This window comes from Bos mutus, chromosome 12, assembly GCF_027580195.1.
Source record: "Bos mutus isolate GX-2022 chromosome 12, NWIPB_WYAK_1.1, whole genome shotgun sequence".
Classification (NCBI taxonomy): Eukaryota; Metazoa; Chordata; class Mammalia; order Artiodactyla; family Bovidae; genus Bos; species Bos mutus.
The window spans coordinates 31,171,919-31,195,120 of NC_091628.1; the positions used below are offsets into that span (position 1 = coordinate 31,171,919).

A 23,202-nucleotide genomic window follows, 5' to 3' on the forward strand; every position below is an offset into this window, starting at 1 on the left:
CCAGTAAAATGTAAATGCCACTTTGTCATATATTAAAATTTTACTTGTACTGAGATATTTCTGGAGTCTGCATTCTGGCTCATGCTAGGAGCGTTCATAGTCTGTTTTCTCGTCTGATAAGGGAAGTCTCAACTCTCCCTTCAATATATATATTTTTAAACAAACAGTGCTGGCACTTTCAGCTGTCTATTTGGAACAAAATAATTTTCTTACACCATATGTAAAAATAAATTACAGATAAAGTGAAGGCTAGATGCCAAAAATAAACTAATAAACTCTTAAGAGAAAATCTAGGGGACTATGTGTACAACCTAAAGATGTGTGGAGACTTTATCTCTGAAAATAAAGAAACATAAAAGAAAAGATGAATTTTGCTATATGAAAATTTTAAACTTTTATAGAGCAAAAGCTATCATAAGCAAAGTGTACATACAAGCAACAAATTTAGAAAAAATATTTGCAATAAAATGTTTAAAATAAAATGTTAATAACGTGTAGAGAACCCTCTTAGAAATGGATACAAAAAATAATTCATAAAATACATGCAAAAACAGATGAATAGGCAATTTTCAGAAAAGTCAAGACTCAAAAGACCAAATATATGAAAAACTACTCAAACTCACTCTTTCGATCCAGACTAGCAAAAATTATACAGACTATTAACACCTATCACTAACAGAAATGTCAAAAAAAAGGACACTTTCATAAATTGCTGGAGGCAGTGTAAATTGTTACAGAAATTTTGGAGGCAATCCAGCAACATCTATGGCTAAAAATACAGTTTGATGATATTCTAACTACTGTAACATTTTCTTAAAAGCAAAAAAGTGCAAAAGAAGAGATGTAAAAATACATTTATCACACCATTACTAATGGCAAAAAAAAAAAAAAACACAAAGTGAATTAACAGGATAACAGTTAAATAAATAAAGATGGATAGAGACTCATACCATGGAATAAAGCCATAAAAACAATGATCGGAGCTATTCTCTACTAGCAGAGTTGGAGGTAATTTCATGAGGTTTTGCTAAATGGGAAAATAATACAGAAAAGTGTACTTAATATGATACCAGTTAATAAAGTAATTAACTCCAAATCCTTATATATGTATACATTTATGTGTTCATATATGGTTATCTGGACAAAGAGGAAAGCTCAGGAGGACACACACCAGGTAATTAACATGGGTTACCTGGGATGACTGAGGGAAAGTAAGTCAAAAGAACATCCAATGTGTATATGATCTTATATGTGTATACAGATAATACATGTGCTAAGTCGCTTCAGTGGTGTCCAACCCTTTATGAGGCTATGGACTGCAGCCTGCCAGGCTCCTCTGTCCATGGGATTCTCCAGGCAAGAATACTGGAGTAGGCTGCCATGCCCTCCTCCAGAGGATCTTCCTGAACCAGGGATGAAACCTACGTCTCGTATGTCTCCTGCATTGGCAGGCAGATTCTTTACCACTAGCACCACCTGGGAAGCAGAGATAGATGGAAAGATAGATGGATATATTTCTTTAAAAAGAAATTTTTTAAAAAGAGATTAGGTTCGGCACTGCCCTGGTGGTCCAGTGGTTAAGAGTTCACCTTCTAATGCAGAGGGTGGGGGTTTGATCCCTGATCAGGGAGCTAAGATCCCGTCAAAAACCAAAACATAAACAAAGAAGCAATACAGTAACAAAGTCAATAAAGATTTTTAAAATGGTTCACATCACAAAAATCTTTAAAAAAAAAGAGAGAGATAGGGTTATATCTGTATGTAGCAATTTTCAGGGGCGTACATGTAAATTACTGTTAAATTCAAAAAGCAGATAGCATAATAAGATGTCAAAAAACATTCTGCTTAGATAAAAACAAAATATCAGTATATTTATAAATAAGCTTATATATTTACCAAAACAAGGAGAAATATTTGGAAAGTTACACACCAAGCTATAACAAGAATGATCTCAAGGAGGCTGTGATGGTTGGGGAGAAACATTAGATCGATAACTCTGCCTGTGTATGATCTATGATCTTTGTAAAAACTGCTTCAGTCATCAAAGCAACTGTGCAGCAAAGGTTGAAAAACACTTAGATTCACTTTTTTAAAAGTCTGAACACACATATCTTACTACCAACCACATGATCTGTTTTATATTCTTTAAAACAGAGGTGCCCAACCTCCAGAACCTAATGCCTGATGATCTGCTGATGGGGCTGATGTAATAATAATAAAGTACACTATACGGGCAAAGTGCTTGAATTATCCTGAAAGCATTCCCCCTACCCCGGTCTGTGGAAAAACCTTCTTCCACGAAACTGGTCCCTGGTGTCAAAAATGTTGGGGACCTATGACTTTAAAACATACATATACTCTGTAAGGTGAAAGAAAAATAAAGCTCAGAGATGCCAATCAAATTCCAAGATTTACAAGCTGATCACCCAAAGTGGTAATGGGGAAGAGCCCTCTCCACCAACCCCCGAGCTGTACTTGCATCTTCACTGTTTGTGATGTAAAAGATGCAGCCGAGGCAGTGGACAGAGGCATCTGCTATAACAGAGTCAAGTGCAGGCCCAGGAAACATGAGATCCCCCTCACGCCTGTGACATGAGCGGTGGCCAACATCATCTTCATGAAAGCGACATGTCCACCATGGAGCGCTGAAATACGTTGCCAACCACGTCATAAGGTCTCCTCTGACATTTAAACAGACTGGAAGCAGCAATTTTATGAGATGATAGAAATAAGGCATCTTGAGATGAAAAAAATTTTCGAAGCCAACAAGACTAGTTTCTCACAGGACAGAGGAATCCCACCACAGACTCCCTGGCAGGCAGGAATGCTTCTAATTGTTGGGGTGTCACTACCTAATGAAACAGCCCCTTCTATTTCAGAATAGCCCCAAAGAATTATGAAATGCCTTCCTATACAGAACCTAAACTGCCTCCTTGTAACTTCTACCTCTTGGCCTGAGCCTTACTTATCTTCTTAACAGAGATGATTTCAAGTTCTTCAGGTAAGGTTCATTTGAAAACACTCCTACCCACCATGGGGTAGCACATTACTTGCTTAGAGGTAAATGTAAGCCACAAACCCAGTAGGCAGTCATTCAGTGAGTCCCTGGACACAAATTTCCAGCTCTGAAAAAGCTTAAATCCTGGAGGTCAGGGCAACAGTACAACTATTTTGCTAACACAAAATAGTAAACATCATGTTCTATAATTTTGATCGCGTAAGTATCCTAACTGTGAAAAGGAGCTGTCATCTTTGAACGAGGAAATGATGGCCTGTAAATTCTGTCTGAATTTCTAAAGAAAATTTCCCTACAGGCATAAACAATATACTTAAAACTAACTATAGTCTCAATCAACCTACTGAAATCTACAACTGTCAAGAATAATAAATTGTCCCTATCTCTCAGGAGCTATTCCATGTTCAAGGTCAGAAGGGACGGCGGTGAGGAGATACCCCTCGTCCAAGGTAAGGAGCAGCGGCTGAGCTTTGCTGGAGCAGCTGTGAAGAGATACCCCACGTCCAAGGTAAGAGAAACCCAAGTAAGACGGTAGGTGTTGCAAGAGGGCATCAGAGGGCAGATACACTGAAACCATACTCACAGAAAACTAGTCAATCTAATCACACTAGGACCACAGCCTTGTCTAACTCAATGAAACTAAGCCATGCCCGTGGGGCCACCCAAGACAGGCAGGTCACAGTGGAGAGGTCTGACAGAATGTGGTCCACTGGAGAAGGGAATGGCAAACCACTTTAGTATTCTTGCCTTGAGAACCCCATGAACAGTATGAAAAGGCAAAATGATAGGATACTGAAAGAGAAACTCCCCAGGTCAGTAGGTGTCCAATATGCTACTGGAGATCAGTGGAGAAATAACTCCAGAAAGAATGAAGGGATGGAGCCAGAGCAAAAACAATACCCAGTTGTGGATGTGACTGGTGATAGAAGCAAGGTCCGATGCTGTAAAGAGCAATATTGCATAGGAACCTGGAATGTCAGGTCCATGAATCAAGGCAAACTGGAAGTGGTCAAACAAGAGATGGTAAGAGTGAATGTCGACATTCTAGGAATCAGCAAACTAAAATGGACTGGAATGGGTGAATTTAACTTAGATGACCATTATATCTACTACTGCGGGCAGGAATCCCTCAGAAGAAATGGAGTAGCCATCATGGTCAACAAAAGAGTCTGAAATGCAGTACTTGGATGCAATCTCAAAAACAACAGAATGATCTCTGTTTGTTTCCAAGGCAAACCATTCAATATCACAGTAATCCAAGTCTATGCCCCAACCAGTAACACTGAAGAAGCTGAAGTTGAACGGTTCTATGAAGACCTACAAGACCTTTTAGAACTAACACCCCAAAAAGATGTCCTTTTCATTATACGGGACTGGAATGCAAAAGTAGGAAGTCAAGAAACACCTGGAGTACGAGGCAAATTTGGCCTTGGAATACAGAATGAAGCAGGGCAAAGACTAATAGAGTTTTGCCAAGAGAACGCACTGGTCATAGCAAACACCCTCTTCCAACGACACAAGAGAAGACTCTACACATGGACATCACCAGATGGTCAACATCGAAATCAGATTGATTATATTCTTTGCAGCCAAAGATGAAGAAGCTCTATACAGTCAACTAAACAAGACCAGGAGCTGACTGTGGCTCAGATCATGAACTCCTTATTACCAAATTCAGACTGAAATTGAAGAAAGTAGGGAAAACCACTAGATCATTCAGGTATGACCTAAATCAAATCCCTTATGATTATACAGTGGAATTGAGAAATAGATTTAAGGGACTAGATCTGATAGAGTGCCTGATGAACTATGGAATGAGGTTCGTGACATTGTACAGGAGACAGGGATCAAGACCATCCCCATGGAAAAGAAATGCAGAAAAGCAAAATGGCTGTCTGGGGAGGCCGTACAAATAGCTGTGAAAAGAAGAGAAGCAAAAAGCAAAGGAGAAAAGGAAAGATATAAGCATCTGAATGCAGACTTCCAAAGAATAGCAAGAAGAGATAAGAAAGCCTTCCTCAGTGATCAATGCAAAGAAATAGAGGAAAACAACAGAATGGAAAAGACTAGAGATCTCTTCAAGAAAATCTGAGATACCAAGGGAACATTTCATGCAAAGATGGGCACTATAAAGAACAGAAATGGTATGGACCTAACAGAAGCAGAAGATATTAAGAAGAGGTGGCAAGAATACACAGAAGAACTGTACAAAAAAGAGCTTCACCACCCAGATAATCACGATGGTGTGATCACTCACCTAGAGCCAGACATCCTGGAATGTGAAGTCAAGTGGGCCTTAGAAAGCATCACTATGAAAAAAGCTAGTGGAGGTGATGGAATTCCAGTTGAGCTCTTTCAAATCCTGAAAGATGATGCTGTAAAAGTGCTGCACTCAGTATGCCAGCAAATTTGGAAAACTCAGCCTGGAAAAGGTCAGTTTTCATTCCAATCTCAAAGAAAGGCAATGCCAAAGAATGCTCAAACTACTGCACAATTGCACTCATCTCACATGCTAATAAAGTAATGCTCAAAATTCTCCAAGCCAGGCTTCAGCAATACATGAACGGTGAACTTCCAGATGTTCAAGCTGGTTTTAGAAAAGGCAGAGGAACCAGAGACCAAATTGCCAACATCTGTTGGATTGTAGAAAAAGCAAGAGAGTTCCAGAAAAACATCTATTTCTGCTTTGTGGACTATGCCAAAGCCTTTGACTGTGTGGATCACAATACACTGTAGAAAATTCTGAAAGAGATGGGAATACCAGACCACCTGATCTGCCTCTTGAGAAATCTGTATGCAGGTCAGGAAGCAAGAGTTAGAACTGGACACGGAACAACAGACTGGTTCCAAATCGGAAAAGGAGTATATCAAGGCTGTATATTGTCACCCCACTGATTTAACTTATACACAGAGTACATCATGAGAAACGCTGGGCTGGAAGAAACACAAGCTGGAATCAAGATTGCCAGGAGAAATATCAATAACCTCAGATATGCAGATGACACCACCCTTATGGCAGAAAGTGAAGAGGAACTAAAGAGCCTCTTGATGAAAGTGAAAGAGGAGAGTGAAAAAGTTGGCCTAAAGCTCAACATTGAGAAAACTAAGATCATGGCATCTGGTCCCATCACTTCATGGGAATTAGATGGGGAAACAGTGTCAGACTTTGTTTTTTGGGGCTCCAAAATCACTGCAGATGGTGACTGCAGCCATGAAATTAAAAGATGCTTACTCCTTGGAAGAAAAGTTATGACCAACCTAGATAGCATATTGAAAAGCAGAGACATTTATTTGCCAACAAAGGTTCACCTAGTCAAGGCTATGGTTTTTCCTGTGGTCATGTATGGATGTGAGAGTTGGACTGTGAAGAAGGCTGAGTGCCAAAGAATTGATGCTTTTGAACTGTGGTGTTGGAGAAGACTCTTGAGAGTCCCTTGGACTGCAAGGAGATCCAACCAGTCCATTCTGAAGGAGATCAGCCCTGGGATTTCTTTGGAGGGAATGATGCTGAAGCTGAAACTCCAGTACTTTGTCCACCTCATGCGAAGAGTTGACTCATTGGAAAAGACTCTGATGCTGGGAGGGATTTGGGGCAGGAGGAGAAGGGGACAACAGAGGATGAGATGGCTGGATGGCATCACTGACTTGATGGACGTGAGTCTGAGTGAACTCCGGGAGTTGGTGATGGACAGGGAGGCCTGGCGTGCTGCGATTCATAGGGTCGCAAAGAGTCGGACACGACTGAGCGACTAAACTGAACTGATCTCTCCCATTATCCCCCACAATTAACATTCAAAAGTTGTCTTCAAATTCTGGGTAAGGTGGCTCAGTGGTAAAGAATCCGCCTGCAACACAGGAGACTCAGGTTCAACCCACAGTCTCTCCAGCATTTATTATTTGAAGACGTTTTAATGATATTCATCCTGACAGGTGTGAGGTGCTACTTCACTGTCGTTTTGATCTGCATTTCTCTAGTAATTAAAGACGCTGAGTATCTTTTCATGTGTCTGTTGGCCATCTGTATGTCTTCTTTGGAAAAATGTCTGTTCAGGTCTTCTGCCCATCTTTTGACTGGGTGGTTTGTTGTTTTGATATTGAGTTGTATGTGGGGATCAAGAATCTGGGTTTCTAGCCATTCCCACGTGATACTGATGCTGCTGGTCCTGGTTCCCCTCCATGAGACTCGCTGGTCTGTAGCAGTGCTGCTCAAACTATAAGATGCTTGGAAATCACATGGAGAGCTTGTTAAAATGCAGGGTCTGATTACTGAGGCCCAGGGTTTTAACAGATCTCTGGATGGAGCCATGTATATAGGATATTAGAGGCTTCCCAGGTGGCTCAGTGGTAAAGAACCCACCTAACAATACAGGAGACCTGGGTTCAATCCCTGTGTCAGAAAGATCCCCTGGAGAAGGGAATGGCAACCCACCCCAGTATTCTTGCCTAGAAAATCCCATGGACAGAGGAACCTGGTGGGCGTGGTATATGGGGTCACAAGGAGTCAGACATGACTAAGTGACTGAGCACACAGGATATTAAGCAAAGAAATATGCTTGGGTTGGTTACAGTTAGTTTTCACTTTATGGGGATATTTAATTTCCTCTGCCACTTAGGTACATCTCTGAATAAGCAATAATAAAAATATTTTTACTTAACTAAATGTTTCTTTACTGTGATTGAGTTCACTCTCATTACTGTGGCTTACATAAGGTTTTATATTACTTTATATGAGCATCCTAACTGAGCTTTGATTAGTTAATTAAAATTTCACTGGAATTTCATGCTTTGGGATATTAAGGAATATAGCTGAAAGGAGAGCTCGCTTCTTGAATGCAAGGGGTGCTTTTAAAGTCCTGGCGTTCTGCTTAGTAGGAGCTTAGTGATGGTTATGGGCTTCCCTGGTGATTCAGTCAGTAAAGAATCTGCCTCCAATGCAAGAGACCTGGGTTTGATATCTGGCTTGGGAAGATCCCCTGGATAAGGAAATGGCAACCCACTCCAGTATTCTTGCCTGGAGAATCCTATGGACAGAGGAGCCTGGCGGGCTACAGTCCATGGGGTCGCAAAGAGTTTGGATATGAGTGAGCAAATGAGGGACTAAACCACCACTGTTAGGAAGCATTTAACAGGAGGCTTCCTGTGTGCTGTTTTGGATCTGTCAGGAATTGTCTGCTCCTTATTAATTCCTGAATACTCAGGAATTAAGAGGAGAGGCAAGCCTCTCCCGGGACTGAGGAATCCAGGCATTTCCTTCATTAGTTTTTCTATACGGTGATAAGTACCCTCTTCCTTCTTGTGACCCATACAGGTAAAAGTGATTGTTTACAAATCTCTCCCTTTAATATGGATTGCCTATCTTTTGTAAGTCTGGAATTTTAATCTTTATCTTTGCTGAGAATAACTACTTTGTAAGACAGTATATATGCCCACAGTATGTTGATTAAAACACCTTTGCTCATCAGAGCTCTGGTCCCCGTCTCTCTCTCTCTCTCTCTCTCTCTCTCTCAGCCTTCAAGGGAAAATGAAGACAAATAATTGATACAGTGTGGTTTAGAGCTTATCTTCTCCCACAAGTCCTTGAGTTAACCCCAACTCAACCCAGTGGATGGAGAGACACAGACATCATACAAGGGAAATCAGCTACTCTTGATTAGGCAGATGGTCCAACTAAGCACAGATTTTATGAAGACTTCTTATAACCTCGGAATTCAGGGATGGACTGAGATGTCAATAATCTACAGAAAGCAAAATGTAAAAAAAAATTATTCCAACTGGTGGCTAATCGAGGAGTCATGATTTGTTAGGGCAGAAGTATTTTCTAGGTCTTATTTTTAAAAAGAAGACAGAGAGAGAAAGGAAGGAAGGAAACAGGGGAAGGAAGGAGGGGCAGAGGGAGGGAAGGAGGAATGGAGGTGAACTAAGCAAGGCTAAGGGTAAAACAATAGGCTTAGGGACTTAACCACAGTCCACAGGTTAGGACTCTGCACTTCCAATGCAGGGGGCACAGGTTTGATCCCTGGTCAGGGAGCTAAGGTTGTGTGTGTCTGCACGCGTGCACACGGGCGCACACATGTGTGTGTGTTAGTCGCTCAGTCGTGGTTGACTTTTTGCAGCCCCATGGACTGTAGCCCGCCAGGTTCCTCTCCATGGGATTCTCCAGGCAAGAATACTGGAGTGGCTTGCTGTGCCCTCCTCCAGGAGATCTTCCCCACCCAGGGACTGAACACATGTCTCTTGTGTCTCCTTCACTGTCAGGCAGGTTCTTTACCCCTAGTGCCACCTGGGAGTGGGCTTATAGATATTGTGCGCGCACACGTGCTCAGTTGCTTCCATAATGTCCAACTCTGCGATCCCATGGACTGCAGCCTACCAGGTTCCTCTGTCCATGGGATTCTCCAGTCAAGAATGCTGGAGTGGGTTGCCATTCCCTTCTCCAGGGGATCTTCCCAACCCAGGGATAGAACCTAGGTCTCCTGCCTTGCAGGCAGATTCTTTACCATCTGAGCCACTAGGGAAGCCCTAAGATTCCACATGACTTGGGGCCAAAAAACCAAAACATACAACAGAAGCAATATTGTAACAAATTCAATAAAGAGTTTAAAAATGGTCCACATTAAAAAAAAACTTAAAAAAATTTTTTTAATGATAGGCTTGAATATCATCAAGATTTTCAGCAAAGTAATGTATCAAACTCAGGTAAGGCTCTAACAGCCACACACGTAGCAGCTTCACTACACTGAGGGGCACCCTTACTGCGCGTTCATTAGGCCCACTTGGTCTCTCCTTTGTCACAATGAGACTAACCTATCTTACCAGACCAGAAGATGCTGTTAAGAAAATGAGGATTTCCTTCTAAGAGAGATTTTACTGTTTTGTTTTGTTTTTAATTCTCTTCTCCCTTGACAGGCATTTTTCCTTCCATGTTGTGTGAGTGTGTGTTTTAAGTTTAACTAACTTTACACATTATCTAAGCCACTAAGGTCAATATTTACAAATGATGTGGAAGAAACATGCCCATATTTGTGGGCTTTGGGATATCTTAATTTACCTTGAGACCTACTTGCAAAGTCCACAAGCAAATTCTGCAATGACTCAACACAAGAGCATCAGAGTGGATATTCAGGCAGGAAGAGAAGCAATCGGCCATGCAAGACTTATGGTGAATGCTGAGAAATTCAGAAAGGGTGGTCTAATAATAAGGGAGGGTAGCCTGAAATTTTCTACACCAAAGAGGGAAGTTGAACAGCCCGATCAATGAAAACATGTATTCTCTTCAGTGGAACTGATTCAAATAGGCATGGGATTCTGTTTCAGTTGTCTCCTGTAATAAACCACCTAACAACCCATGAGCAGACAATAGGAAAAATACATAGGGACAACCTCACAGGCTGGCCTCAGGACAGAACTTAAGGGAAAACAATTATCTACATGAATAAAATGGCCTGTGCAGTCTTCATTATAGTTGAATATTTGTGATGCATTTATAACTAGTAATTATTTAAAATAAATCATTCCTCAATGGGGCAATTTTAAACACAGTTATAATGCAGTTTATAAAAGTCTTTATAAACATGAATAATCATGGACAGATGGATTTCCATTATAATTAGAGTGATTCTGTTTGTTTTCAGTTGATAGAAAACCCCGAGGAATAGGTTGGGAAAACTGGCAAATCTCAGTCACATGGTTGATTGAAAAAGAACTTACTCTCTCTAGGGTGTGCTTCTTATTCCCTATAAACCCAGGTTTCCTTATTTGTAAAATGTAGTTAATATTAAAACCTACCTGACAAGCATGCTGTAAGCATCAAATGAGGTAAGAGATGGGAGACATGCTCTGGAATGGCACAGCTCTCTACAAAGAGAATCCTTTACACATGGGGACAGTTCACACAAGATGAACGAAGGGCAACAGTTTAAAACTGTTCACTAATTTCTGTAAATGCTATTCCATTTTAAACCAAGTGATAATATCTGAATTTCAAATTGTTTGAGACAATTGCTAATTATTCTTTACAGCAACCTCTGGAACACTGAAACATTTTCTGGTTACATAAATGATCTGCCTCAGGGCAAAATGCAGGAACCGGAGACAGTGTAGGTGATGCTACTGGATATATTCGAGAAACACTCATCATGCTGATCAATTCATGTCCTCAAAATCCAGCCACAACCTCCTTATGGTCCACTAAAGGGTACATTTGTGAATTTCCACAGCATACAAAAGTGCCACTCCCCCTTACGTCCCCACTCCTTAGCCTGTACTTACACACACACACACACACACAGAAATGTCAGGGAAGTAGCAGTAAAAGTAAATGCAATTTTAGCTAGGCTAATTAATTTAAAGCTGCCTCCACCTGCTAGTTATTTCTTGCTTTCTGAGTCTTCCGATCGATAAAATGTCAATAACAAAACTTCTCCTGATAGCTAAGACTTGTAGATGAACCAGGCACTATGAAAGTACACAAATGTCGATCTCAAAGGATGGTCACACTGATATAGAAGATCCTTTTCACTCTCTGTGGCGATGCACTAAACATACTACCGAATGAATCACCATCCATGAAAGACAGAGGGCTTTCAAAGCACTGCAAGACCAGCACATACATTTTCTAAAGACATACATCTCTTAAGCGAGTGATGTTTATAGTTAATACCATGCCAGCCCGAACCTCAGTGACAAGCCGTATGGTTTGTCAAGCCTGCTCGAACCACTTGCGAAACCTATGTAATCATGAGTTTCGATTTTTAAACATAGAATTCAATTTTCAAACAAATATAGAAAGAGAATTAAGTAATCATGAGTTTGATTTACACACACAGAAAAATAACTTAAAATTTCTGTGGCATAAAATAAACAAGGTTATATCAACATAAGAAAATGTACTACAACAGAACTAATGACTCAGATAAACCTCATTATATATAAAAATGTAATTTGTGACAAAGAATCCATCACCAAGAAGGGAAACATTGTTTAATAAATGGTTTGGAGCATACTAGCTAATAATTTGTTTACATGCTGCTGCTGCTGCTAAGTCGCTTCAGTCGTGTCCGACTCTGTACGACCCCATAGATGGCAGCCCACCGGGCTCCTCTGTCCATGGGATTCTCCAGGCAAGAACACTGGAGTGGGTTGCCATTTCCTCCTCCAATGCATGAAAGTGAAAAGTCAAAGTGAAGTCGCTCAGTCATGTCCGACTCTTAGCGACCCCACGGACTGCAGCCTACCAGGCTCTTCCGTCCATGGGATTTTCCAGGCAGGAGTACTGGAGTGGGGTGCCATTGCCTTCTCCAATTTGTTTACATATATAAATACAAATATAGCTCAGTTGGTAAAGAATCCTTCTGCAATTCAGGAGACACCGGTTTGATCCCTGGGTCAGGAAGATCTGCTGGAGAAAGGATAAGCTACCTACTCCAGTATTCTTGGGCTTCCCTTGTGGCTCAGCTGGTAAAGAATCCACCTGCAAGGTTGGAGACCTGGGTTCAATACTTGAGTTGGGAAGATCCCCTGCAGAAGGGAAAGGCTACCCACTCCAGTATTCTGGCCTGGAGAATTCCATGGACAGTGGAGCCCATGGGGTTGCAAAGAGTCGGACACAACTGAGCGACTTTCACTTTCATAAATTTTACACATGAATATATATCTGTAACAAGTATTTGTTATGTGGATGTATAAAATTTAGGCATTCCATTCTAGACATACAAAAATTAACTTGACACCATTTTATACTAGAAAAAGTAAAAATAAAACAAAATTGAACATGTTTCAGGCTCTAGAGGTGACACCTTCTATGCTTACAAACCACAAAGGAAAAGAGGCACAGACTTTTCTCCATAAAAAATGCATCACCACTGCAAATTTTTTTTTGCAAAAAAGACTAGGCAAAATATTTTCGCTAAACATGAGAGTTTTATTTCTGTAAGGTAAATTAATAAAAGAAGCATTAACTCGAGAAATAAGTGAGTCAAAGATAAAAAGGCCTCTTGAGTGTCCTCCAGAATAGCTCCTTAACTGGGCGTCTCAGGCCCTCCAGGACCCCGGTCCCGTCTTTCCTTTCAGTCTAGTCTCCAGAAGCTGGGACTCCTGCCAATCTACTTAAACGCTGAACTATTAACACTTCAAGCTACTTATGATCTCCAGGAGAGTCAAAGCTTCCAAAAGCCCTGTGTCTTTGTGCTTTCACAGTACTGGAGTGGCTATCCCCGCCCCCTCCTCCATTCGCCCATCTGAAAATTCATCTTTCAAAACACTCCACTGCTCATCTTCCCCAGGACACTCGCCAGGGCTCACCTCTATCACACTGCTGACCTGCCCTGCCCAGCACTGTCCAGAAGAACCTTCTGTGATGACGAAATGTCCCGTCTCTGTGCTGTCCAGCACGGCAGCCACTAGCCACGTGTGGCCACGGAGCGCTTAGCATGGACCCAGTGCAGCTAAGAAAGTTTATTTTATTTCCATTTAAACTGTCACACTGAGTAGTGGCTCCCCACATTAGACAGCACGGCCATCCAGACTGAGCCTTGAGGGGCTCCCTAACTTTGTCTTATTTATCTCTGTATCCCCATCACCAGCTCACTGCCAGGTACATGAGTAGACACTTGGTAAATGTTTTTGAAATGAATAATTTTAGGTGTCAATTATGAACCAAACATTCTGAATTCATTCAATGTATTATGTACTGACACCCTGATTCCCTGTTATGGTTGAATAATATTCCATAACACATACATATCACAAGCTGTTGACCTATTCATCTGCTGATGGACACCTGAATTGTTTTCACCTTTTGGTTACTGTTAATAGCACTACTCTGTATATGCATATTCAACACAGATTTTTGTTTTGTTTGAGCTTTTGTTTTATTTATTCCTTTATTTAGTTTTTTTTTTTTTTTTTAGCAGGTGAATTGGTTTACAACAAATCAGTCCACCATTGCAAGAACTCAAATTTAAATTTTATTTGCAAAAATACAATACAGCAAAAATTGATCCTAAACTAGTTACTAATCGGAAGACTTCCTCTTCACAGTGTAAAATAAATATTCAATTTTAAATAATTTGACAAACATTTGGAAACTGCTTTGTTAGTGCTTTTTAAGCCTATAAACTTTTCTTAGGCCTAAATATGGAAGCAATTAGTATAAAAACCTACTCAGCCCCAGATACATATACCACATAAATTAAAACATGAAAATTCCCTTTTACACAAAAAATAAAAACAGATAATCTTTAGTTGTTCCCCTTTATGTCTCAAGTTAAAAATGACTTGTTTTTTAAAAGCAGTACGTTACTCCCACATTTAAAAAGTACTACAGTGGCTACAAAGACACTGACATTTAAAAATTAACATCTTTAAAATTGTTAAATATATATTTTATTTATTTTTACTATTTTTATTTTTATTTCTTGGCTGCACCATACAGCATGCTGGGTCTTAGTTCACTGACCAGGGGTTGAACCTGTGCTCCCTGCAGTGGAAGCGTGGAGTCCTAACCACTGGACTGCCACACAAGTCTCTAAAAATTAACATTTGACAGAAAAGGAATAACATTTTAATACAAGGAATATCAACTGGGCACAGGTAACCCAGATTCACAGCCCAGCTGAGAAGTGTGTGCGTAAGAATGATGAAAGCTAAATGTAAAGTTTATAAGACTATAAAGTTTGAGAGGAAAATAAAATAGAAATGCAAAAATAGACTTGCCCAAGAAAGAACAGAAAGATGGCTCTAAGTCTGTACCAGATTACTTTGGTGAATTCCTAAAAAGTCTAGAACTGTGAAGTAGAATGAAGAAATTACAAGTGAAAAAATCTGATTTCACAGCTTATCTCATTTCCCTACACCCACACTACTGCAACAAGTGCCGAGTTCATTTGAAAAACACAACATTAAACTATGTTCACTTTTATAGATTCCCATTTTTAAGTAAATAAGATTATCTCAGATGCCTTTCAATGTCTTACACTGAAAGCTTTAATAGCTCAGGAAACCCACTGCTCCTTTACTCTCTAATGAGAAAGGTGCCCAGGGTAGCTAAGCAAAACACTTGGCCTTTTTATGGCTCTCTGTGCCTCAATTTCTCCAATAATAAATTCCTCCTTTTTATTTCCAGAACTGAAGATTCCATATAGGATGTTTGAAAGAATCTTGTAGTTGTGTACTACATATGCTAGTGTGAAAGTGAAACTCACTCAGTCATGTCTGACTCTTTGCTATCCCATGGACTCTATAGTCCATGGAATTCTCCAAGCCAGAATACTGGAGTGGGTAGCTTATCCCTTCTCCAGGGGATCTTCCCAACCCAGGAATCGAACCAGGGTCTCCTGCATTGCAGGTGGATTCTTTACCAGCTGAGCTATCAGAATAAGAAAGGGAAATGAGAAAAACTACTTTTAATATAAGATATAAGTGTTTTTGTTTCCTCCAGACTATTCCCTCTAAAAACTCTAACCTTCTTTGTGATAAACCAACTTGCATGCGTGCTCAATCATGTCTGACTCTTGCAACCCTGTGGACTGTAGCCCGCCAGGCTCCTCCGTCCATGGGATTTTTCAGACAAGAATACTGGAGACGGTTGCCAGCTCCTCTTCCAGGGGAGCTTCCTGACCCAGGGATCAAACCCACATCTCCTACATCTCCTGCACTGGCAGGCGGGTTCTTCACCACTAGCACCACCTGGGAAGCCCTGATACACCAACTACTGGTTTTTAAAACAGCAAGAAAACATTATTATTGTCCTGACATCATAAAACCCAGAGGCTAAAGATATCCTTCTTTTACTAAATCTTTTAGCAAAACACAAATACATTCTTAATGAAGTCAGTCATGCTTAACGGTAAATCAAACTTGATTTTTCACATTCTCAGAAGCTGCGTGCTTCAAGGGGTTGGATCAGGGAAACATCCTGATTCCTGAGAATTCAGGACCACTGGATCAACAGGGAGGTGTGGGTCAGTGGTTAGGCATCCACCAAAGTCCTCCTTCCTTTAAAGGAGGAGGGTGGCTAAGGCCCTGGTCCATCCCAACTCCAGGCCTTCTCTCAGGAAGAGAGTCTAACCCCTGCCTCCTGTCCCAAGGATTAGCTGACCCGAGTACTGGCCTCCTCTGGGGCACCCACTCTGTTTCTCCAGTCTAAAGTCACAAGAATCAGGGTACTCCCTGGTGGTTCAGGGGTTAGGACTCCACATTTTTACTGCCAAGGGTGCAGGTTCAGTCCCTGGTTGGGAAATTAAGATCCCCCAGGCTGCATGGTGAGGCCAAAAAAATAAAAAGGTTACAGTCACAAGAATCAGATGACCTCAATTCTAACTATGCCCCCATTGCCTCCACTCCCCTAACAGCTCTCCTTAAGTGCAAATATATATCTATATATGATATGACATGCAACGCTATGCTATAATATGGGCTTCCCAGGTGGCTCAGCGATAAAGAATCTGCCTAAAATGTAGGAGACACCAGAGACTCAGGTTCAATCCCTGGGTCTAAGAGATCCCAGGAAAAGGAAATGGCAACCCACTCCAGTATTCTTGTCTGGAGAAGCCCATAGACAGAGAAACCTGGTGGGCTATAGTCCATGGGGTTGCAGAGAGTCAGACAAGACTGGGCGACTAAGCACATACGATGTGATATATTGATATATATATATAGAGAGAGAGAGAAAGTCACATCGTATTCTTTTAGCACAAAGGAACGAACCAGAACCACCAAGCAGGGGAAGTCACATGATACCCTGAACTATTAACAGAGGGGGGTCCCCTCTTCCTTCTCCATTCTTTCCCCCAGCACAGGATCCCCACTCAGGCAGCTGGGCGTCCAGCACCATGTCCTTGAGATCAGTGTCCCAGAAGAAAGCAGAGACACCCAGGTCAATCTGCGGCCTTCAGGTCACAGGCGAAGCCCAGACGAGGGAGAGACTAGCTGAGTATGCGGCATGACCCCAACACCGACGCTTTAGGCAGGACAGGTCCTCAGTACGTCGGGAGGAGAAGGGAAGCCAGGCATGGGTGGGTACCTGGGTGCCCCAGACGGTGCTCTCTCTCCTCCCACAGACCACGCTGGGCCCCTGCGGCCTCCAGCCTTGGGGATCATCAAAAGGCACGGGCGCCCAGGAAAAGGAAAAAGCCACTCCACCATTTTCTCCACTGCGAGCCAGACATCCCTAAAGACTCCGCGAGATAACAAGTGCAATTGGAGGCAAAAACTAGGTCAGGACAGAAGTAAGAGAAATCATTTTTATCTCCAAGTAAAATGTGTAGCCAAGGGAAACCCATATTACAATGGTAAAAGGAGGGAGGGGTGAAAGTCACTGATCAAGTAGACTTTCAGGCTCCTGGTGGGGTGGGGGGGTGGGGAGGGATGGGGGTTGACAGGTGCCACGCTCCACCTGCTTTCCTGACAACAGCACAGAATCAGGGGACAGCGCAGCATCTAACACAGTCTCCCTCGAGGGGGAAAGGAACATGGGAAGAGGTAACTCCAAGTCAGAGCACTTCTCTTGATTCCCCCAATACAAAATCCAGCCTTGATAAGCATGTCTGGTCTTGAGGCACTGCCCAGAAGAAAAGCAAGTGCAACTGTGTAAGCACATGAACTCAGCCTTGGCATCCAAACACTTGCAACGTCACAAGAGGGGGTCATCGGAGAATAATCCATGGAAATTTACGCAAAGGGCTTGCCAGGAACTGCATAAAATCCAAAAAGCTCATCATAATGGGACGGCACATGGTCATCATCGCTGTCGGTCAAGTCGCTTGGGCAACTCCATACATCTCTTTAAGAGAACTCGTAGAATAAAAACCAAAACTTGAAAGATAGCTTAAAACCAAATATACAGCAAGTGTTGGTGAGGATGCAGGGCAATAAGAATAATCACACACTGTTGATGGGAGTACAAACTACTACACACGTGCGTGCTCAGTCACTAAGTTGTGTCTCATTCTTTGAAACCCATGGCCTGTGGCCTGCCAGGCTCCTCCATCCATGGGATTCTCCAGGCAAGAGTACCAGAGTGGGTTGCCATTTTCTTCTCCAGGGCATCTTCCCGACCCAGGGATCGAACTCTTATCTCCTACATTGGCAGGCAGATTTTTACCACTGAGCCACCAGGGGAGGCCACAAAAACTGGCAAAACCACTTTCAAAATCTGTTTGGCAGTGTTTCTTAAAACTAAACCCTACAACCCAGCAATTTCACTTCTGAGTATATACGAAGAGAAACGAGTACCTAGGCTGAACAAAAAATTATGCACAGACGTGTTCATAACAGTATCGTCCATAACAGCCAAAAAACTGGAAACAATCCAAATGTCCCTCAACAGCAGAATGGATAAAGAGGACTATTCATACAACAGAATGCTCACAGCAATGAAGAAAACTACGAATGCCACATGCTGCAGACATACGTGCAGCAAAGAAGCCAGACACAAGAGCACAAGTCCTGAGATTCCATTTACACGAAGTTCAAGTACAGGCAAAACACTTCTATGGTGACAGAACAGTGTCACCTTGGAGTGGAGCACAGCCACTGGAGTCCTGGAAATATTCTGTATCTTGATGTGGACGGAGGTTACACAGATTTACATGTATGTGAAAATTCACTGTACTGGACATTTTAAGATCTGCACCTTTAGTGTATGTAAGTTATAACTCACTACAAAGGGCTTCCCAAGTGGCACAGTGGTAAAGAACCCACCTGCCAATACAAGGGACATGGGTTCAATTCCTGGTCCAGGAAGATCCTCTGGAGAAGGAAAGGGCAACCCACTCCAGTCTTGTTACCTGGAGAATCCCATGGACAGAGGAGCCTGGCAGGCTACAGTCCATGGGGTCACAAAGAGTTGGACACTGCTTAGCAACTGAAAAATGACAACATCATACTTACCATGGTTTCCCGCTGCTCCCTGAATGCGGTATGGACCCTCAACATCTCTGCTCATGCTGCACTACATCTTAGCCGAGAAGTACCATTCCATCCATTTTCTCTTTTTAAATACTTATTTATTTGACTGTACCAGGTCTTAGTTGCGGCATGCAGGATCTTTAGTTGCAACATGCGAACTCTTAGTTGTGGCATGTGGGATCTATTAGTAGTTCCCTGACCAGGGATCAAACCTGGGCTCCTTGCATTGACAGCGTGGAGTCTTAGCCACCGGGACCACCAGGGAAGTCCCTCCATCCATTTCTACTCAAAATCCTTACTTCAGGCCAAGCTCAAACATCAGGTTGCAAGACTTCTCGGTGTTTTTTTTTTTTTTTTTTTCCTGTTGAAATAATTTTATCTCTGTTTGGAACTTACTTCCTATTCCAAGTGCTTTGTACTATCGTTTATCTGTCTTTTCATTATAGAGAACTTAGAAGTAGAGCCTTAAAAAAATTACATCTTCCTTGTGCTTAACATGGTATTTTGCAGGGAGTAATACATAAAAAATGCTTATAACATAAAATCTCAGTCTGTGGTAAAATTTATAAAATATACTTCTATTTGCAGCAACTGAAAAAATAGTTTTATGATATATATGCTGTACATTAGCAGTGAAGAAAATTTCATGACTATAAACTATAACACTAGCTGTACCCCAGAAGTATAACAAAATCCTGATTATCCGGTACCTTCCTGCCCCCGATATCCTGGTAAAACAAGAATCTAGTACACTAGCAAATATCAAAATTCTATTTACATTCATATTGCAAAAACAAACAAATATACAACAAACAGTACCCACAAAACTCAAAAGTTTAATGGTCTTCAGAAACGGGCTTCCCTGGTGGCTCAGTGGTAAAGAATCTGCCTTCAGTACAGAATAACACAGGAGACGCAGGTTTGAACCCTGGGTCAGGAAGATCCCCTGGAGGAGGAAATGGCAACCCACTCCAGTATTCTTGCCTGAGAAATCCCATGGACAGAGGAGGCTGGTGGACTACAGTCCATGGGGTCTCAGAAGAGTCAGACACGACTGAGCACACATACTCTAGATCTATTGTTATTTCATCAGCAAACAATTTCACTGATACAAGTTTCTGACCTGAGATTTTATTTTTCATAGCAAATTGTATTATGATTTTTCAAAATATTTTTTGTAAACATGATTCATGAGGGGTTACTAGACAAAATTTAAAATACTGAAATTTCAAATACTGACAAACTATGCTCATGAAAGAGGCTAATTCACAATGTGTAGTCAAGTACAGAAGTCAAGTCTACAACTAATTTTTAATGCCTTAGAAAAAGAAAGCAGAGTGAGACAAGATGGCCGGCCGCTGGCTTCCACACCACCCGTGACTGAGTTTATGTGATTAAAACGTGAAGGGGAATTTACCTAATTAAAATTAAGTACAAGTTGTCTTATTTGATTAGTTCTCTCCTTCACACTCCTGGGCCCCGTGACTAAATGCCCTGGTGACGCTCTTCCCCAGCTGTCATTTTAATGGAAATATACTTCAGTAAATTCAGCAAATTTCTGTCCACCACTGATTGTTAATCCATGTCAATCCCATTTAACAAACAGAAGAGCCGCTATGAATTTGTCAGCCCTTTAATTTTCCTAAATGCATTTAATTGACTTTTCATTACTCAGTGGGTATTAACATCATCTTCCCTTAATAACAAGGTACAACAAAATTAACCATCATAGACGCTCACTATTTTTAAAGCCCTACCTTTCAGAAACAGATGAGATGGGGATTTGTGCGTTCAATAGCTCATCTGACTGTTGTTATGAAGAACAGAATAATGATGGGCTGAAGAGACTTTCGACCCTGGGGAGGGAGGCAGGGAGGAGGGCATCAGATGTGGCGGAAAACAGTGATCAGAGCAAGACTGTTAGGGCAACATGGCATCGAACTAAACATTAATACACAGCATTTTAAATGTTTCATTATTTACTTATTTTTGGCTGTGCTGGGTCTACACTGCTGCTGGTGGGCTTTCTCTAGATGCAGCAAACAGGGGCTACGCTCTAGTTGTGGTGCACGGGCTTCTCACTGTGGTGGCTTCTCTTGTCACAGAGCCAGGTTCTCGACGTGTGGGCTCCAGAGTTGCAGCTCCCAGGCTCCAGAGCACAGGCTCACTAGCTGTGGCACTTGGGCTTAGTTGCTCTGCGACCTGTGGGATCTTCCCAATCCAGGGATCGAACTTGTGTCTCCCACACTAGCGGGTGGATTATTTACCACTGAGCCACCAGGAAAACCCCAATATGCAGCATTTTTATTATTCATCCAGCGTATTGAGATCCTGGTGATGGATAACAATGCCAAGGTGGTTTTAAGTCTTTATTAACTCCCACAGCCAGTAACTACCTACCACAGGAAAAGCTGACACTTTTTCCGTCTTTGCTATAAGCAAGACACTGTTCTCTGTGCTCTGCATACATTATTCCATTTTGTAGCCAAAAGACCTTGATACAGAAGTGCTCCAGTTAACAGATGAGGAAGCTGGGAGCAGAAGTGAGGTCCTTACCCAAGGCCCCAGGTTTGTCAACAGTGGAACCGATTTAAAAACAACCTGTGGACTCAGACCTAGGTCCTAAAGTTCCACTGACTTCTGCAGAGTTAAGGATGGGCAACAGCTGCTTATGTCAGAATAAACAAACATATTTGTTTATTCTGGGCCCAATGTAAAAACAATCCCAAAGTGTCTTGCTTGACCCACACCATGCCAGGACCCAGAGGCTACCCAGGCCTCTCTCATCTTTCAGTCCTCTCAGCAGGAGAGAAAGGATCTAATATAGGGCACGAAATTATTTCCTTTACAATACAGTATATAATGGAAGCGGTCTCACTAACAGAACGGATCTTGCCTGGCAAGACAAATTTGGTGCTGGTTTTATCTTTCCAAGCAGAAAGAAATGTATGTGCCCTTTTTTACAGGGAAAAAAAATGGCCATCAGGTAAAGCTCTCATCTGCCTCTCTACTAATCCCTGCATGTGTGCATGCTAAGTCGCTTTAGTCGTGTTGGACTCTGCGACCCCTTGGACTGTAGCCCACCAGGCTCCTCTGTCTGTGAGGATTCTCCAGGCAAGAATATGCAGTGGGTTACCATTTCCTTCTCCAGGGGATCTTCCCAACCCAGGGATCGAATCCATTGGTAGGCAGATTCTTTTTCACTGAGCCACCTGGGAAGCCATATATATGTATGTGCTGTGCTGTGCTTAGTCAGTCGCTCAGTCCTGTCTGACTGTGCAACCCCATGGACTGTAGCCCACCAGGTTCCTCTGCCCATGGGGATTCTCCAGGCAAGAATACTGGAGTGGGCTGCTAAGCCCGCCTCCAGGGGATCTTCCCGACCCAGGGATTGAACCAGCATCCCTTGCATCTCCTGCATTGGCAGGTGGGTTCTTTACTACTAGCACCACCTGGGAAGTGCTAATTTCTACTAATCGTAAAGTGATTTCCACACTTTTCCCATTCTTTTTCAGTGCCCAAAGTAATAAGAAGTACCCTGAGATGATCCAAAGACAGTCCCCTGACTGCGGGCTGCTGGGCACTGCTGCAGGTGTGGGACCGGGAGACCAGGTAGACACGACCCTCCCCTTATAGGCAGGACGAGTACTGACCACAGACACGGAGCCAGGGAGGAAAGGGCATGGTGAACCCGGGCCCTCGTCCCCTCAGCAGGGCTGCAGCATCCCCCTCCCCTTTATTCCCCACACAAGTGGGCTTATTAGACTTCTGTCTCTATCTTTTCAGAATGAAATGAATCCACACTGGCAAAATTAATTCTACTGGAGTTCTCACCTTGTCAGATATATCTGTTCCCAAGAGTGAGAGGATACCTCTTGCCTGCAGGATCAAGCATTTGATAAAATTTCATAGAACTAGACATACAGACACAAATAAATACAGGTAAAACTGGAGGAAGCTGAACAAGATCAGTGCGCGGTACCAATGTCTTGGTTGTGACACTGTACCCTAGCTTTGCAAGATGTTAATATTGAGGAAAACTGAGTAAAGGGTACACGAGATCTCTATTACTTCTTATACCTGCACAAGAATCTACAGTTATCTCAAAATAAAAAGCTAAATCATGCCAAGGGGAAATGCGTTTACTGCCTGGAGAAGCGAAACTGAGGTTCTACTTACTCATGCTGGGCAAGAGTGGTTGTGATGGGGACTGAAGAAAAGGTAGCAGCAGAGTTTAAACCTTGCCAAATAAGCAGTGTACACCTTCACGGTCTGTATTA

The 23,202-nt window shown here is 42.1% G+C and overlaps 1 protein-coding gene across 1 annotated transcript in view; it reads right to left on the reverse strand.

The window, feature by feature from the left end:
* MTUS2 (microtubule associated scaffold protein 2) overlaps positions 1–23,202 on the reverse strand; it is a 383,765-nt gene that overhangs the window by 304,277 nt on the left and 56,286 nt on the right.